We start from the raw sequence: 13,480 nt of genomic DNA, 5'->3' as shown, positions 1-13,480 counted from the left end.
CGCCCGGCTTTCCGGACGTCTGTCTCTCCCCAGATCTCCGGGGATGGATGTCGGAGGGGCCATTCCTTGCTGCGCCCGGGATCTGCCTTCCTCCTCTCTCTTTCTAGGTCACGCTTCGCAATCCGCCCAGGGCAAAGAGGGAGCAGGAGGCGGAAGTGGGGAGAGGCGGGGGGTCGGGCCGTCTGTCTTTTAATGTTCAGCTTGTCTGAACGCATCAGCTGGAGAACGAGGCGGGCGCGCCCGGCCGATCAGCTGGCGGGGACCTCCCCCCACTCCCTTTCCCGGGAAACCTCCTCCAAAGTCCAGCCTCTTTGACCCCAGGGGGGCGCGCATCCCCGCAGGGCGCAGGGAGCTTTCCAGGGGAGCTGAGCCCAGGTGAGCTTGGCTACGCCAAGTGGGGCCGCCCCTTGCGCACTGTCTCGTGGGAACGGGGCGGCCAGTTGGTTCCCCCATGCGCGGGTTTCTTGCTGCTCCCAGGCGGGAGAGAGAGAGAGAGAGAGAGAGAAAGAGAGAGAGAGAGAGAACAGGAAGGGAAATTCCCCAGGTGAGTGTAAACAGGAAGTTGTGCAATGAGGTTACCTGAGCCCTTAGGTCAGCTGGCTAAGTTTAACGCGCGCCTGCACCGAAGCGAGCAGTTTATGACTGGGAAGCTGCTGGCTGGCTGGTCGGTCGGTTTTCTGGAATCCAAGAGCCTCACCTGGGACAGGTAAAATGCCAGCCTTTGGAGGACTCTCTTTCTCTCTCTCTGGTTGATCGTTTTTGAGAACGAGGTATAATCTGGGGAGGGGAAGGAGACCGGAAGGGCAGCTGTCCCAAGAGGCACGAAGCCAGATGGTTCTTTTGAGTAGCGCAAGGCTCCTGCTTCCTCAGTCCACGTCCCCCCACTCCAAATTACATCTCTCGCAGGGCTTCAGCTGCGGCGCGGCAGGCAGAAATTCAACAGATATAGCGCAGGCGCTTTCTTTAGTGGTGGAGTGCGCTCCGCCGGTAGGAGGTCGTTCCCAGGGTCGATATTCATCGCCTCCAGTGAACAGGCTGGGAAAGATCTCTCTGGCCAAGAGACCCTGGTCAGAAGGAGAGACCAAGCAAGGAACTGGCTACGTATCGTTTAGGACAGCTGTAGACTTTTAGCCTTGTTTTGTTCTGTTTTAATTGCTTTCATTTTCCAAAGCAAAGGCACGCAACTTGGTTTACTTAGGGACAACAGCCGGATATGTATGGTGGACTGGGGAAGCCTCAAAGGTGGGTATTGGAAGAAATTAGAGATATTTCCCAGGGTTATTTCCCACCAGGCGAGGTTGTGTGTTGTCGCACCAGAGTGTGTCCTTTTTGACCTGCAAAGGAGCCTCTCTCTGTCACCACCTCTGAGTCGATATAATTGGTGAAATAGCACCGTCTTCCAGTGGCGTAGCGTGGGTTGTCAGCACCCGGGGCAAGGCAAGTAATTTGCACCCCCTAACCCGTGGATTTGCGCCCCCTAACCCTAACCCCCAGATGTTGCGCCCAGTGCGGCCGGCCCCCCCTGCACCCCCCACTATACGCCACTGCCGTCTTCCCTTTGGTACTGGATCTAAAAATTCTGCTTTACTGATGATTGAAACCCTGAAGACATTATTACCAGTGCATGTTGTGTAGAGGCACACAATGATGTGGTATTTGAACGTGTGAGCTGAGTTTTATTTATTGTATATAAAAATATTCATATACCTCTGATTTTTTTATTTTTAAATCGCAGCGGTTTACTGCAATAAAACCTATAAAAAAGTTTAAAAACGGACTTTCCCCGGTATATAAGGAAATATATTCTGCCGTGGCGCAAATTTGCAGTGTTCATTAGCTAGGGGGGTGCTGGCCAATAGATCCCAAAATGGGGGCTTGTGTCCTTTCTTTGTCCAAAGAATATGAGAGGCTCTGCAGGTTTTGCTTATTAATTGAGCATTATGGATTCCAGGAGTGTGTTGTTTACTCTTTCACACCATAGATCTTGTAGGTTTCTAAAAGAGGAACCTCCTGAGGGAGGGAACCTTTGCTCGTTTTGGCCGTGTAACTTGGCTCACTGTTTAAAGTTACCTACGTTGCTTTATAAAGGTGGTTGTTGTTTCGACACAAGCCAGCAGTTCTGGCATGATGCACATCAGAGGTGCTTTTCTTGAGCCACACTGTAATTAGGATAAGCCGGGCAGATGTGGGACAGAGGAATAATTGCTGAGCAACACTGTTATTATCAAATCCATATAAGAGCATAAGACAAGACGGCTGGATCAGGGTAATGGCCTATCTAGTCCAGCATCCCAATGTCAATGGCTCCTGTGGCAAGGAGTTCCATAATTAAACCGGATGCTGTGTGATGGCACCAAAGCTGCAAGCGTAAACTTACAGGGTGTAGGCCCATTGAGAACAGTGGGGACCAGTGGCGTAGCGTGGGGGGTGCAGGGGGGGGCCGGCCGCACCGGGCGCAACATCTGGGGGGGGGCGCGCTCGCACTCGCAGCTCTCTGCCCCTACCTGGCTCACTCACTCTCTCTCACTGCAGTGCTGGCTGTGCGAATCCGATCCGAGCCGCCGGGTCGCCGCCCACTGTGGAGGGGAGGGTGCCAGGCGTGTGGTGCGGTGCGGAGAGAGAGCGAGGGACTATCTGGGGGAGGGACAGTGCAGCGGGGGGGGGGGGCAAATTACTTGCCTTGCCCCGGGTGCTGACAACCCACGCTACGCCACTGGTGGGGACAACTTCCGAGTAAGCATGCATGGAATTGCACTGCCGGCGGGTGGCTTGTGGAGGTGGAGCAGCAGCAGTGGGGAGTCTGCAAAGGGATTTTCTCAAAGACGGTAACATGCAAAACACCCTGCTGGGGTGGGCTTGATCTAGGAGAGAATCATACAGTGCATATATAATAGGAAGTACAATACGGTCAACCCACACAGAGCAGACATATGGTTGCCAGTTCGCCTGAGATGCAGTGGGCGGAGCCTGGGAATTTAGGGGTGGGGCCAACTGAGACCGGGGTGGAGCCTAATAGTGTCTCAGTGGCATAGGATGGCACCTGGTGGGTCAGGGCAGGGGCAACCCCCACGTGCATTTGATGCCGACCTTTAAAGCCGTAAACGGCCTTGGTCCAGTATACCTGAAGGAGCGTCTCCACCCCCATCGTTCTGCCCAGACACTGAGGTCCAGCTCCGAGGGCCTTCTGGTGGTTCCCTCGCTGTGAGAAGCAAAGCTACAGGGAACCAGGCAGAGGGCCTTCTTGGTAGTGGCACCCGCCCTGTGGAACACCCTCCCACCAGATGTCAAAGAGAACAACAACTACCAGACTTTTAGAAGACATCTGAAGGCAGCCCTGTTCAGGGAAGCTTTTAATGTTTAATAGCTTATTGTATTTTTATATTCTGTTGGAAGCCGTCCAGAGTGGCTGGGGAAACAAAGCCAGATGGGTGGGGTATAAATAATAAATTATTATTATTATTATTATTGCACACACACACAGGCTGGGAGCCTCAATGGCGCCTTTCTTCACCCAGGGCAAAACCCCCAGCTGGCCCTCCCCTGTAGCTATAGCACCGGATAAGGGGACAGTCTGTTTGTGCCTTGTGCTTCTGGGTGAAGCAGGATGTCTTGGAGTAAGTGGACAGAAATGCTTTTCTCCTTCTCTCGCAACACTAGAATTCCTGGACATGCAAGGAAGCTGAAAGTTGGGAGATTCAGGGTAGATAAAAGAAAGGACTTCTTCACGCAGTGTGTACTTAACCTGTGGAATTCCCTCCCACAGCAGGCAATGATAACCACCAGCCTAGTTGGCTGGATTGGACAGATTCATGGAGGAGAGGGCTATCAGTCATGGCTAGGCCCTGCCTGCATGATTGGAGGCAGAAACGTTTCTGGTTGCTGGTATTCCGTGGTCTTGCGTTCAAATCCCGCTTGCATGTTTCGTACAGGAATCTGGTTGGCAGCCCCTATGCGAACAGGACGCAGCTGGTCTGATCCTGCAGGCGCTTCTTATGTTCTGACGTCTGGGGCGCTGAGAAAATAGATAAAAAGAGCTGTGAAAATAAGCTGGTGAACTGTGCTACCACCCCTGATTCTGATTTATTCCTGCATTGCAGAGGGTTGGGCTAGATGACTCGTGGGTTCCCTTCCAACTCTACAATTCTGTGATCCTTTCCTTTGAGATCTTGTTCCTTCCCCTAAAACCCCTGAGAAGGAGTCGAAGCACGAGGCAGGGAGAATTAGAGCTAATGGGTTGCATCCAGCATTACTCATACTCAGAGTAGGCTCATTGAAATTAACAGGCATGACTCACTTAGGCCCATTGTAATTAGTGAATCTAACAAATACTGAGTTGCCTGCGTCCCGTCGTCTTTCTGTTATTTGCAGTAATTCCAGGCAGTTGGCTGACGAAATATGACCCGTTCCTCACGCATTATTTGACTGTGGTCAAACATTCTCAGATACTCCTTGAAGCCCAAACCTCCCTGATGTAATAGGTGACGACCTCTCTCTCTTTTTAGTTCCAACATTCTTCTATCTGATAGCAAAGTTGGGTGTGTGGAGGCCTCTTCCCTCCCTCCACCCTGAAACAGCCCCCAACCCGCCCCCCTGGAGCTTCCAAACTTTCTTGCTATTTTCGGGTGAGATTCCGTGGCACGCAGGGAAATTCAGGTTTGCGCAATTGTGGTTGGTTTGGAGCGCTTGCACAACAAACCTGATTCCCCCAGAGGATCAGGCTTTTTTTGCAGCAAGGAAAAATGATACACTGGAAAGTGCAGGATAGCGCTGGCTTTAAACAGCGTCATCTAACCTGCCTGCAAGCAAAGCAGGGTAAACGCTCAATGAATGCATTGTCAGGACTCCGGGGATCTACCGTATTTTTTGCTCTATAAGACTCACTTTTTCCCTCGTAAAAAGTAAGGGGAAATGTGTGTGCGTCTTATGGAGCGAATGCAGGCTGTGCAGCTATCCCAGAAGCCAGAACAGCAAGAGGGATTGCTGCTTTCACTGCGCAGAGATCCCTCTTGCTGTTCTGGCTTCTGAGATTCAGAATATTTTTTTTCTGGTTTTCCTCCTCCAAAAACTAGGTGCGCCTTGTGGTCTGGTGCGCCGTATAGAGCGAAAAATATGGTGCTTTAATCCCTACTCCCAAGTATTTAGGGAAGGATACAAGCAGGGAAGGGACACGGGTGGTGCTGTAGTCTAAACCACTGAGGCTAGGACTTGATGATCAGAAGGTCGGCGGTTCGAATTCCCGCGATGGGGTGAGCTCCCGTGGCTCGGTCCTTGCTCCTGCCAACCTAGCAGTTCGAAAGCACGTCAAAGTGCAAGTAGATAAATAGGTACCACTCCGGCGGGAAGGTAAACGGCGTTTCCGTGTGCTGCTCTGGTTCACCAGAAGCGGCTTAGTCATGCTGGCCACATGACCCGGAAGCTGTACGCAGACTCCCTCGGCCAATAAAGCGAGATGAGCTCCGCAACCCCAGAGTCGGCCACAACTGGACCTAATGGTAAGGGGTCCCTTTACCTTTACAAGCAAGGAAATGAAGGCAACAGCCTTCCCCTTCTGTTTGCCTGCAGCACCCTATTCCCAGTGGTAGACTGCTTCTGCACATGGAGTTTCCTTAATACATTAACAAGAGTTTTCGACAACTTAATAATAATTTTAAAATGCCTTTAAGCAGTCAGTATAAGAAGGCTTCATAGCTAATAGGTATTGGTAGACCTCTAAATTTGTTCCCCATGAATTTAATAACCGAAGCTATCGGTCCATTTGTTCGAGTCTTCTCCATCCAGAACATTGGTGCTTCTTCCCAGGACGTCCCAACTTCAAAAATTCAAACAAATGCAAGTCAAGATCAGAAAAAAGGTTTCAAACCTAGGAAATGGATGTTGAGGCAAACACTTAAAAAAAATATCAGTGTTACTGATTAACAGCCTTTGTTTGGAAGGCAGCAGTTTGCGATTTCCCGGCACCGAATTTGAATGATCCCTCTCTGTTTGCATGAAAAAGAACAGGAGTCAGGACTCTCTCGGACAGTCAGATAATGAGGCCCAGCACAGAGTAGTCAAACACAATGAAGGCCAATGGACCTCCATTCAGCAGTCAGATGTTGTGGTAGCTTGGGACTCTGTTTTCTGGGCAAATCGTCTTCCTTGGAGTATCTTCATGCCTGGCACCTAGGGTGGGCACCTTTGCCAAGCTGGTGCCCTCCAGATGGTTTGGACTACAACTCCCATGAGCCCAAACCAGGACTGGGTATTGTAGTCCAAAACATCTAGAGGGCACCAGGTTGGCAAAGGGGCCCATCCTGGGTGCAAGGACCGGTCTTTAGAACACACCGTTTGGCAGAATCCCCACTGTGCCAACGAGAACTAGGAATTTAATCCTTGATTCAGCACAGGGACCACATTTGCACAGACGTCTTATTTTGCAAACCCCGCGTCTATATTTAAACGGTGCGTGCTGTTTTTAATCATCTTATAATTTCAGGATTTATTTAGCACCTTGGCTCACCCTGTTTGAAGACACGGTGTTTGCAAAATCAGGAAAAGACGTGGGAGGCACGGAAACGCAAGCTGCACCCAAAGGCGCTGAGGGTGCGGAAAGTTTAGAGGTGTCTCTGGAATGGCTCATCAGAAACTTCTTCTCTGCCTCCTCCAATGATTAGATCTTCCCGCCCAGCTCCTGTCGCTCTGCTCTGAGCCTCTGCAAACACACTGCAAGAGACGCGCCTTGAAGGCAGGGGGGAGTTGGGGAGAAGATGGGAAGCCTCTACTGATGATCATGAGGGCCAGTCACAATAATAATAATAATAATAATAATAATAATAATAATAATAATATATTATAATACTTTATTATTTATACCCCGCCCATCTGGCTGAGTTTCCCCAGCCACTCTGGGCGGCTTCCAATTGAGTGTTAAAACAATACAGCATTAAATATTAAAAACTTCCCTAAACAGGGCTGCCTTCAGATGTCTTTTAAAGATAAGATAGCTGCTTATTTCCTTCACATCTGAAGGGAGGGCGTTCCACAGGGCGGGCACCACTACTGAGACGGCCCTCTGTCTGGGTCCCTGTAACCTCACTTCTCGCAATGAGGGAACTGCCAGAAGGCCCTTGGAGATGGACCTCAGAGTTTGGGCTGGATGATGGAGGTGGAGACGCTCCTTCAGGTATACAGGGCCGAGGCCGTCTAGGGCTTTAAAGATCAGCACCAACACTTTGAATTGTGCTCGGAAACGTACTGAGAGCCAGTATGTTATGTGGTCCCAGTGGCCTCTCCCAGTCACCAGTCTAACTGCCACATTCTGGATTAATTGCAGTTTCCAGGTCACCTTCAAAGGTAGCCCCAGGTAGAGCACATTGCAGTAGTCCAAGTGGGAGATAACTAAAGCATGCACCACTCTGGCAAGACAGTTTTTGGGCAGGTAGGGTCTCAGCCTGCGTATCAGATGGAGCTGATAAACTGCCCTGGACACAGAATTGACCTGCACCTCCATGGACAACTGTGAGTCCAAAATGACTCCCAGGCTGCGCACCTGGTCCTTCAGGGGCACAGTTACCCCATTCAAGACCAGGGAGTCCTCCACACCCACCCGCCCCCTGTCCCCCCAAATCAGTACTTCTGTCTTGTCAGGATTCAACCCCAATCTGTTAGCCACCATCCATCCTCCAACCGCCTCCAGGCACTCACACAGGACCTTCACCACCTTCACTGGTTCTGATTTAAGAGAGAGGTGGAGCTGGGTGTCATCTGCGTACTGATGAACACCCAACCCAAACCCCATGATGATGAGCAAGAAATGGATAGAAATATTCAGTTGGAAGGGGTTGTCTCGTCCAACCCCTGCAATGCAGGAATCTCAGCTAAAGCATCCATGACAGACAGCCATCCAATCTCTGCTTAAATATCTCCATGGAAGGAGAGCCCTTCACCTTCCAAGGGAGATTGTTCCTCCGTTGAGCAGCTCTTGCTGCCGCCTGAGGCAACTGCCTCGCTTTGTCTCACGAGTGGGCAGGCCACGCTTGTAGAACTTGGCAAGAAAAAAAGAAGAGAAAAGAGGGGGGAAAAGAATAAAAAATTACATAAAAAGAGAGCAAAAAAACCCCACAATACATCAAAACACACAAAAACACAAAAACAATTAAAAACACATTCAATATTTATCCTTATCTTTCATTAACTTATTTCCTCGACCTCCTCACACCTCCCATTTTGTATTCCAGTTATTAATTATTTCAGCAAATCCTTTTCTGTCTTTCACTACTTTCTATCATTTAGTTATCTTAATTTATTTTAACCTTATCTTACCATCAAAACCTTAAAATTTATTTATACTTAACTCCTTATAATATTTCTACTAAAGTCATGTAATTTCATTCCAACATTTCCTAACATTCATTAATTTTACAATATTTCTCTAAATGGATTTTTAAATTTTTTCCCCCAATCTTCTTCCACTGTCTCTTCTCCCTGGTCTCGGATTCTGTCAGTCCTTTCTATCAGTTCTATGTAGCCCATCAACCTGGTGATCTTCTATCCGAGGCAAAAACTATTTCCTTGGCTCCGCCTCTCATTTGCTCTGGCTCCACCCACTCTATGGACTCCCTGCCTTCCTCCCCACCAGTCCCAAAGCGCACCCGCCCCTTCTGTCTCCAGCTGAAATGAATATTCAGACCTCGCCACCGTATCTGCTCAGAATAGTTGCTATCTTTGCTTTTCTCTCTGTCCTCGGCTGTCATCCCAGCCCTCAGACTGGAAGCGCCTACTGCTTTTTCCGTCTCCTTTTTTAAAAAATCCTGCCTATCCCGCTCCAAAAAGTGCCATGTAGACGTACTAATAATGCATTCCATTAATGGGGGGGGGGGAATTCACCGCGCCTTTCTCCTTCCCCTGCACAACCCGGGAAGGTTTAGTACCTCAGCGACAAACACCCCACAACCAATTCTCTTTGTGTCCTCTGCCCAGAATAGCCTCCACCTCAAGGCCTCTCAACCAGTTTAACTTGTTATCAGGGGAGCCCAGGAAGAGCTCGTGCCACGGGTGGGAAGAACAAACGTGCTCAAGAAAGTGATAATTAACTTGCACAACTCCTGCTTGGGACCGAAGGGAGCCAGGCTATTTCACTAGTGTTTCTCAACAGAAATATTTCATTCATGAGGACTAGGTACTTGGGTTTTTTATGATGGAAGAGTATGGGGGATATCAATATTGTGGAGGGGAAGCATGATAATGCCACACATGTGGGGTCTCTTTGTGAATGAACCCCCCCTCCCCGATTCTTTTCTCCACACATTCAAGTCCAACCCACTGCGATTTAGGAAACACAGCTTTAAAATTCCTGACAGATGCCATCTGACTTCTGTGCTTTTATTTAAAAAAAATTGGCAAAAAAACCCAACAAACATCACATTTCCAAAATAGGAGCTGTAAAACACCCAACACTGGAATTTCCATACCCAATAAATGATTTGGTGATTAGCTCTTATGGTCAGAAGGCTTTTCGGTTCCCAGATTGAAACAGAGGTGATTAATTTCATCGGCATTTTTTAATCTGCATAACAAAAGTTTGTTTGGTTTGAAATTCCTCCTGTCTTGGTTTTTTGGGTGGAGACTAGGAGTTGCTGTTTTGCTTTTGAACTGTTTTGGTTTCAGAAAGGCAGAAAGGCAATAATGTGTGTCACTCGTAAGCCTCGCCATCCCCGCTTCTGCAGCAAGAGAGAGGACTCAGCAGCCTCAGGAAAACACCAGTATTTGAAGAAGAAATAAAGGAAGAAAGGAAAGATAGATAGATAGATAGATGATAGATAGATAGATGATAGATAGATAGATAGATAGATAGATAGATGATAGTCAGATAGATAGATAGATGATAGATAGATCCCGCTAAAAGGGATGTGTGTGCATTTTCAGGTGTGATACAATCACATGCTGACAAACTCAAGTTGCATAATTAAGAGTTGATTTTGTGCCTTTGCTCAACAAATCCATTTCTGCCGTTAAGAAAAGTGAAAAGGAAATACAAAGTTTGGGATAAGGCTTGCTTGATGCCCTGTCCTATAACCTCCCTGCAAACAAATAAGAACAGATGTTCCCCCCAAAAAACCTGTGTCTAACCTCCCCAAAACTTTGTGCAAACACATAAGCAAGTGGACTTAGCCAAATGGGGTCTGAATGCAGCTCATTGTTGGGAAGGCAGGGGTGGTGGAAAACCAGGAGGGTGGAAGTATGGAATGGAGCTTCCTGATGTGGCTGGCTGGAACCCTGATCAGGAGCACTTTGCAGAGGCGGTTTCAGGGTAGCTTGATTGGTTTGACCTCAAGGAGGGCCACACTGCTGGGGGCACCCCAACCATGCTGTGGAATGGAGTGCAAAAGGCGGGAGGTGCCACATTTTCGTGTCCCACAGAGTGCTGCTGGAATTGGAGAGCCCAAAGTCCACCGCTGCAAAACTTAACTACAGGTCCCACTTTCGTCATTTGTCCCATGACATTAATGATATCCTGTCCTTCTTTCCAAAGGAGCCTAGAGCAGCCTCCTAGGGTATAGGATGGGTTTAATTTCTGTTTTCATAATAGATGTTTTGCTGTTCACCTCGAGCCTCTGGGACAGGGTGGGACATGTGCTTGAGTAAATGAACAGGAAGCAGAAGCTGTGCTTTTCAAGCTTGGACTATTTCAATGCGCTCTGTGTGGGGCTCCCTTTGAAGGTGACCCGGAAACTGCAATTAATCCAGAATGCAGCGGCTAGGGAAGCCTTTAATGTTTAATAGGTTATTGTATTTTAGTGTTTTGTTGGAAGCCGCCCAGAGTGGCTGGGGAAACTCAGCCAGATGGGCAGGGTATAAATAAATTATTATTATTATTATTATTATTATTATTATTATTATTATTATTTCTTGTCCTGACTTCTCCAGTACTTTGCCGGTTGCTCAATCTTTTCCTGAACAGCCTGTGCTTGGCTCAGAGCTGCTGTGGTTTCCCTTTTCTCCCCACTTTTGGGACTTCCTCTTCCATATTTGGTTCGCCAGGTGCCGTGCCGGTTAGGCTCTTGAGTCATCCCAGGACATGCCTAAGCCCCAGAGGTGGCGTGGCTCCTTCTCAGGAACTCTGGCAAGCTGTCATTGGGATGTGACGAAGGATTTGCTGTTCTGTAGAACTCTTCCTTTGGCTCCTCATTTCATCCTAACACTGATCCTGCGAGGTAGAGTTGGCTGAGGAGTGGTGCATCTGCCTGACCTTCATTTCTAAGTGAACATTTGAACCTCGATCTCAGCATCCAAACCCACTTCCCTAGTAGAACACAGAGGGTGCTTTGAGGTGGGTGTTTATTATGCGATCAGGACTTCTCGAACCTTCATTGCTTTTAGCAATGTCTGTCCACGCAATATACAGTGGTGCCCCGCAAGATGAATGCCTCGCAAGACGGAAAACCCGCTAGACGAAAGGGTTTTCCGTTTTGGAGGTGCTTCGCAAAACGAATTTGCTTTGGGCTTGCTTCGCAAGACGAAAATGTCTTGCGAGTTCCTGCAATTTCCTCCCGCTCCCCACCCCCTTTTTCTAAGGCACTAAGCTGCTAATAGCCTTTTAGCAGCTAATCCGCTAATCCCTTAAGCCTTTAATAGCAGCTAATAGCCGCTAAACCGCTAATAGCGCTAATCCGCTAATCCGCTAATGGGGTTGCTTCGCAAGACGAAAAAACCGCTAGACGAAGTGACTCCCAGAATGGATTCTTTTCGTCTTGCGAGGCACCACTGTACCGTATTTTTTGCTCTACACGACTCACTTTTTCCCTCCTAAAAAGTAAGGGGAAATGTGTGTGCGTCTTATGGAGCGAATGCAGGCTGCGCAGCTATCCCAGAAGCCAGAACAACAAGAGGGATCACTGTGCAGCGAAAGCAGCGATCCCTCTTGTTGTTCTGGCTTCTGAGATTCAGAATATTTTTTTCCTTGTTTTCCTCCTACAAAAACTAGGTGCGTCTTATGGTCTGGTGCATCTTATAGAGCAAAAAATATGGTACTTGTCATCAAAATGCCAAGCCATATTTAACCCCCACCCCAATTTAATTCACTTTCACCCCATCAGGAACTGTCCAAAGAATCAGAACACACAGCCAGGAGCTTCATACAATAGGCAGCTTTATGTTTTGCAATACATAGGACCCACGTTCCTACGGGACCGCCTCTCCTGGTATGCCCCGTGCAGGACCTTAAGGTCCACAAATAACAACACTTTGGAGGTCCCAGGTCGCAAGGTGGTTAGATTGGTCTCAACTAGGGCCAGGGCCTTTTCAGTACTGGCCCCAACTTGGTGGAAAGCTCTGTCACAGGAGACCAGGGCCCTGTGGGACTTGACATCTTTCCGCAGGGCCTGCAAGACAGAGCTGTTCCACCTGGTCTTTGGTTTGGACTCAGTCTATGTTTCCCTCCCCTTATGGTTTTGATCTATGGGCTACTTTTAAAATGAAGCTGCATTTTAAATTGCATTTTAACTTGTATTTTAAATCCCCCCCCCCCAATTATGTTTTTACTGTGAGTTTATTGGTGTTAGCCATCCTGAGCCCAGCTCTGGCTGGGGAGGGTGGGGTATAAATAAATATTATTACAGTGGTGCCCCGCAAGATGAATGCCTCGCAAGACGGAAAACCTGCTAGACGAAAGGGTTTTCCGTTTTTCAATGCGCTTCGCAGGACGAATTTCTCTATGGGCTTGCTTCGCAAGACGAAAATGTCTTGTGAGTCTTGAGATTTTTTTCCGCTCCCTACACCCTTTTTCTAAGGCGCTAAGTTGCTAATAGCCTTTTAGCAGCTAATCTGCTAATCCCTTAAGCCTTTAATAGCCGCTAAACCGCTAATAGCGCTAATCCGCTAAACCGCTAATGGGCTTGCTTCGCAAGACGAAAAAACCGCTAGACGAAGAGACTCGCGGAACGGATTCTTTTCGTCTTGCAAGGCACCATTGTATTATTATTATTATTACTACATACAGGCCCATGGAAAAAGGTTCAAATTGAGAAACAAGAACACACAACTGCGTCTATCCCACATGTGGTTTTGGGGCTAGAGTTAACCTTCCTGGGAATAGCAGTTTTTTCTCCTCTGTTTCAAGTTGCTAGTCCTGGGTGTGGAAATAGAAAGACCATGCCTAGTGAGCTGTCAGAAACCACAGGCTGGCTAAGCCTGACTAAAACCTCCCCCCGCAGCCAGGTGTGACCAGTTTATAATGGATTATTATGAGAATGATTGAAACTGGAAAAGTCCCTTGTCTGGAAACCATGGAGACCTGCTGCCAGTCAGTGCAGACAGTATTGATCTAGGTGGGCCTGACTCAGCATAAGTCAGATACATCTGCTTTGCATGCAGAAGGTCTCGGGTTCAACCCGCAATGGCCACTCCAGATTAGGTCTGGTCTTGTCCCCTGCCTGAAACCCTAGAGAGCACCTGCCGGTCAGACAATACTGAGCTTGGTGGTCTGTTGGTCTGACTTAGTACA

The 13,480-nt window shown here is 48.4% G+C and overlaps 2 protein-coding genes across 7 annotated transcripts in view; one reads left to right on the top strand and one right to left on the bottom strand.

The window, feature by feature from the left end:
• ANGPT4 (angiopoietin 4) overlaps window positions 1-13,480 on the bottom strand; it is a 210,665-nt gene that overhangs the window by 103,143 nt on the left and 94,042 nt on the right. The gene's annotated exons all lie outside the window — the stretch shown is intronic.
• The window catches only part of FAM110A (family with sequence similarity 110 member A), a 273,110-nt gene that overhangs the window by 242,891 nt on the left and 16,739 nt on the right, over window positions 1-13,480 (top strand). The window contains exon 1 of one of the 3 annotated variants that reach the window (XM_083447585.1): window positions 575-706. The exons of 1 other annotated variant lie outside the window; for it this stretch is intronic. The gene's annotated coding sequence lies outside the window, so the exon portion shown is untranslated. Of the gene's footprint in view, window positions 1-574; window positions 707-13,480 lie in introns of those variants that run through there. One more of the 3 variants, XR_014512859.1, reaches the window with a different exon arrangement.

The sequence above is a fragment of the Podarcis tiliguerta genome, assembly GCF_965153285.1.
Source record: "Podarcis tiliguerta genome assembly, chromosome: 6".
Classification (NCBI taxonomy): domain Eukaryota; kingdom Metazoa; phylum Chordata; class Lepidosauria; order Squamata; family Lacertidae; genus Podarcis; species Podarcis tiliguerta.
Note: the sequence above shows the minus strand (reverse complement) of the source record. Positions and strands in the feature narration are given on the sequence as shown.